General features: G+C 33.3%; 1 protein-coding gene across 1 annotated transcript in view; it reads right to left on the reverse strand.

The window, feature by feature from the left end:
* LOC113496417 (lachesin-like) overlaps positions 1 to 5744 on the reverse strand; it is an 84889-nt gene extending 79145 nt beyond the window's left edge. Inside the window, exon 1 of the mRNA XM_026875615.1 lies at positions 5481 to 5744. The gene's annotated coding sequence lies outside the window, so the exon portion shown is untranslated. The remainder of the gene's footprint in view (positions 1 to 5480) is intronic.
* Positions 5745 to 6000: the final 256 nt, after the last annotated feature.

The raw sequence follows: 6000 nt of genomic DNA on the forward strand, positions 1-6000 counted from the left end.
ATAATTCACCTAATACCACATAATACCCCTCTTTTTGAGGGGGAGTTAAAAATGATAACGTCTTTATATTTTACGGCTTGTTAATTCTTTATATATTACAGAAAATAAAATCCGTAGCAAATGACCGAAAGATTATAAATAACATTCTTCAGGATTATGACGTCCATGAATGGGTTTAGATTTCTACAGAATTCTTTAATTTTTTCACGCATCTGATACTTAAGCTTATTTAAGTTCATCGGGGATTCCACATGAGCACATGTGAACTTTAAGCTACTGCAAAAGTGGCTTAAAATGAAACAAGTCTTTTTATCGTTTATCTGACTGTTTAGAGGTCAACAGCTTACTTAAATGAAGTTACATTACTATAGTTTTCGGGTTTCCAGTTTTATGATACTGTCTGCAACAAGTCTTGAAACCTTAAGTTTGGTTAAGAAACGTGACATTAAAACCGATTCCTGACAGCCACTGAAATAACACTAGTACCTTGTCAATCTAATAAGGTACACAAAATCGGAAACGTATTTTTTATATTATCGTGGCAACCAATAAGTGGAGTTGAAATCTCGTGTGCTGTCACTTTTTATTGTCATTTTTTTTAATTTAATAAAGTAATTATTAGCATGCCATTATTTTTAGAAATCTATCTTAAGCACTTATTACATTTTTATTATATGCCTTGCCTACGCACCGTAATTAATAATCAATAACACTCAGTTATCCTAATTCTTTATATTTGTACAATAGGGATGATGACAATTTTTTTGCAGTGTCCCTCTTGTAGATTTTTGTATAAAATTAATACGTATTTTTAATTTGTCCGGCAAAAATAAATTGACCAAATTACAGTGAATGAAACATACGCGTGACGTCACGATTGAGTATAAATTTTACTCTATCGTTACGTCACAAGCCCCCTCTCCTAAACTTTTAAGCAGTTAATCTTTGTCAATTCTAGTTTTTTTGAAAAAGGGAAAAATACTTGTCTCATACTTTTCAATTATCTAACTGAGGAACTAATGAGATTTTTTCTTTTTATACCCAGTCATCATTCCTATTGAGGTAATATTAACCCTACTTTTCACGCAAACTGATCATATTCAATACTGTATGCGTAATTTGCTAAAGTTCGACAGTCTCTAAATAATATACATAAATGACTGTGTGATTAAACTACCGTTTGAATGTAAAATAGCTTTTCAGTTAAGTCAATCGTATGCAGAGCACTCTGCACGGTCGGGAAAAGCATACTCCTCAACTCTGGTTTGGTCACAGTATTATTAGCTAACCAAAAATGAGCCTTAAGTGAAAGTACATAATTCTCAAAATGGTATATCCAGGGCCACAAAAGGCTATTGGTTGCTATCCTAAAAAAATCTTTTTGATACGTTATATGGATACGGACGATCATACGATATACTAATATATTTCCACCTAATCATATTATCATAACTTTTCCAGAATTTTCCACTTAATTATAATGGCGGCTCGTTCACTGTAACAAATCCCAGCGAAGTGTATAAAGATTTTTCTTGACATACCCTCGGATTGTGATTGCCGAAGCAATTCCATCATTACAGTGAAATTCGAACCCAATTATTATAGATATTCGTTTCTATAGCAGAATGTTTCGTAACCTTCATCACTTGTCCTGACTACGGAACTAATATTACATTTAAATTGTAATTGTGCCTTTTCACCTTAATTAATAAAACAGAAAGTTAGACAACGGAAACTGTCCAATCCTACCTTCGTCACAAATTGAATTTCAATATTGGAAATTATTTATTGAAGCCACAAATATTGTGTAAACAAAAACCAGTTATTTTGATACACAGAACTGTATTCCAACATTGACGGCTGGATGAGAGTCATGTTACCGCCCAACCCCGTAACTGGAACTTCAAAATATAGAAAGCCGATTTCACAAACTAAATCTCGGCTTTACTCTACGCTTTAAATTCCCGAATCTATTGAATTTCAACATTTATTTCCTTAAACAAGTTACGTTCTACCTTATAAAACGAGTTCAACTCTGAAATGTTTTCTGAAATAACACAAAAAATAAGACATTTCATCTTGTTTCTTTTAAGTTACAAACAACACTGCACCGGCTATTTACTTTTATTTCCTCATCACTCAAGTCTTTGAAAGTACACTCATAAATATGCAAGTCTAAAGTTGTTGAGGCAACTCGTTGTATTTTACCACTTTTAGCTGGAATACCTATACAATACGGGAACGCGACCCGCTGCATAGGAAGGCTGCGGCGAAGTTCCACCCAGTTACAATATCCGATCCTTCATAAATATTCACAGCAGTATGAAGTCTACTCCAACTACTTTTATCAAGTCCCGAGGGTATTAGACCAGCTTCCATTACATTGTTTCCATTTAAATGTGTTCTTTGACTAGACATCACGCGGCTAATTGGTAACCTTATCTTAAAAGTGTTCGACTATGACAGCCAGACAGCCCGACTCTCGATTGTTTTCTTAATCTAAGACTCTTTACTCATTCTCTATTTAATTAATATTGCGTTGCAGCGCCGCTTTGCAGGGATAACGTTTTATTGGCTGTCTTTCATTGACAGTAACATGATACTCTGTTAATCCTCTAAGTGCTTATTTTTGAGATCTTTAGATATCTCTTTTGATGCAATGTATAATAAATGGAACTTCTTGAAAAAAGGACAGAAATAGCTACGATGTCCCAGTTGTCCTCAATATTGTATATTTCAAAAATTATACCAATTTAATTCAATCAGGATTTATGTCTGTAAAGACTAAATTGAATCGATAAGATAAGGCAAAGAAGACCGTAGTTTTAGACTACTGTGAAGTGTGCAAGCGTTTAATAATACTATTTAAGATTTCAATTCTATGATAGAATACCTACTTCAAGATACATAAAACAGGTAACCAATACATTTTGTTAATATATAATTACAAAAGTTTTACATTAAAGTCATAGAAACATTCCACCACAAATCTGTTCATCATTTTATTCAGATAATCTTTATCAGATCAGACTGTGGTAAGAAGGTCAAGTATACAATGTTTTGATCTCAGAATTATTGGGCTGTCAACAAAAATAAACCGCTTATAAGAGTATCCATTCGTATTTAAGTATCGTAAGGTTCTTGTTGTAATTTCAAGGATCTTAAGAGTAATGTTGGATTAAAGAAAACATATTTTGTCATGCAATATAATAATACTGTTTTCATATATAGAGTGTATTATTTACATTTATAAGGCAATTAGGATGACGAATCATTTGGCATGCTTGCTTATAGTTACAAAATTATGCGCTACGACAGATTTTGCGTCAATCCATTTTAAAATCCAAGAAGTCGAATAGCTGTGCTGATTAATTTCATCATTTGAAAAAAAAAAATCTTAAGTTCCAAGCTTTTATTTTGTGTTCAATTTTATGTATTATTTTTATACGATTTTCTAAGTGTAGGTATTATTGTGTACTTAATTGATAGCTGTGAGTGTATATACTATATTTTGCTAACATGTCATACGTATACCATATTTAGAATACATTAACTACTTTAAGAGAATTAAGACTGTATAGCTACACCAATTAAAAAGACATCCAACAGTCAATGAATCTGTGAATAATACGGTTTTACATTGTGCTTAATAAAATATTGTACCTTTTATCCAATAAATAAATAAACTAACAACAACACTACTTACGAAACCACCTTCTATCCATATAAAAACATGACAAAAAATAAACCCACTGGCCTTTCATTTACCGTGTACTAAGATACGTTAGATCTAACGCTCCCGTGTTTTTGCTGTGTACGAGGTCGGAAACACCACGGATAGACGTGTTAATCTCACGGTGTCAAGAGCATGTGACGATATTATTTCCCGGCATCACATATAGTGATTAATAACGTTATTCCTTCTGCCGTAATGACGTTCTTCGATATCATTCTTTTCTATTGTCGAGTATTTCGGCTCTGTTAATGGGTTAATCGTTCGCTAGTAGTCATTAATATTGTTCGGTACGGAATTAATCACTTGCTTATTGTTGCTTTCTCGATATGTCAGTGGTTGTGTGTTTTATTGGTGGCATGATTTGGTTTTGAATTACCGTGGAAACATAATCTTTTACCTTCCTTGACTTGTAATGATTTTAATTTGCGTTTTTGAAAGGAAAAATCTAACAAAAAATAATGATTCAAATATCCTTTTGATGATGATGAATAAAGGTTAAACTTATTCATTTTTATCGAGTACTATCTATAAATAGTTAGATAAAGCGTCTTATCGTGTCCCAAGTATAAAGTGAGCCAGAATCAGAGTGGCCGACATAAATAATGCGACTAAAGCACGTGTAAAATAAAGTTTTTTTTTTATAAAAAGAGAAACCCTGTCCAATAGCGCCCGACTTATCGAAATCATATTTCAGGGACGTGAGGACGATGTAGCTTTACCCTTTTCCAACGCATTGTCTATTGAGGCTCGTTTACATTGTGTGAAATATCACGTTCCAGTAGCACTTATAGAGTATTATGTCGGGACAGATGTGGACCAGTACTCGCCCCGCCGCCCGGTCAGTTCAAACGAGGCATCACCCTTTTCTAAAGCATTGTCTATATCACATTGTCACGAACACGCGGCGACACGAGATATTCGTTGAGATATAACTTTATTCTTGTAATATTTCTTCGTGATTCTTTTTGTACTAAAACACGAAGCAAAAGCAAGAACCAATAGCTTATGATAAAGTGTTTATGTTTTGACTGCAACAACTTTATTTATTTAGTCGAAAATTTATGTGAATTATTTTGTCAATTATAATATTTAAGTTTAACCAAAATACAAACAGCTGAACTGATTGCCACAGATTGAAATTTAATGTAATATACCTACCTTAAAAAATGAGCAGCAAGTCAAACTGTCCTAAAGTAAAACCTTAATATATTACGTATCAAATAAAAAAAAAACAATACTTTACATTTACATGGAAAAACAATAACATTCATAATATAAAGCTCAAAACTAAATCTTAAACAACGATTTGTTCGAACATAAACTTCTAATATCCAAAGTAGCATTAATTGTAATCTAATCTAAAGCGACTCAAGCCAAGCTTCACATACCTAGTCTAAATCTCATCTTTAACTTCGCTAAGACAGCGACAATCTGCCGACAAGTTTACCGACTTTAGTCGTAAGTACATGTTTACGGCGAGCAGACACACCAGTGAGACTGAATTCCACAAATGTCTCGTATTTATGTCAGGACGTATTTCTCGAATACTAACGAACTGTTAGGCCAGTAAAGGTAGCCAACAAGCGTCCCAGGCGAGCCTCGGAGCGTCCACTGCGGACTCTAATGAGAGAGACTCCATCGTTAAATAAATTGGATAAAGACGTTCGTGATCTCTCAAGAACAACTTGAACCACTTCACAGTGACTAGCAATTAACTAAATTAAAAGATTGTTCGTGCACTTACCGAAACGTTTGAGACGCTTCAGTTCCTTCTCTATGTGATTTTCACCATTAATTTACTCTAAGTGTTGAATTCCCTTTTTTGTAAGCTGAAACGCAGATAGTACAACAAATTAAATCCGGAGTTTGCGTTCTTAAATATTTATTACTACACAGAAATTAAATTAAGAAAATAATTGGGTAGAAGAGTCTAGCTAGAAGTATCTTGACCTCAACAATACTTGACTGCCTCGGGGTATAATTTATAATATTGTTTGCGAAACATATTAAAGCACTTAATTATATTTGTCTTTAAAATTGTTTGTTTCCAGCGGAATAATAATAAAACTAAAAATACTCATTTTAGATGTTTCTTAGCCTGGTAGGCTAAGGATACAAGAATATTCTCTTTCCTCAAAAATACAGCGTTTAACTTAAACAATGTCAAAAACGCCGCGTTGTTAAAATCTGACTGAGTGAAATTAAATTACTAAAGCTTTACGTAGTAATGAGCACTTTTGCCATTGTTGCGTCCACTAACTTAG

The sequence above is a fragment of the Trichoplusia ni genome, chromosome 8, assembly GCF_003590095.1.
Source record: "Trichoplusia ni isolate ovarian cell line Hi5 chromosome 8, tn1, whole genome shotgun sequence".
NCBI lineage: Eukaryota > Metazoa > Arthropoda > Insecta > Lepidoptera > Noctuidae > Trichoplusia > Trichoplusia ni.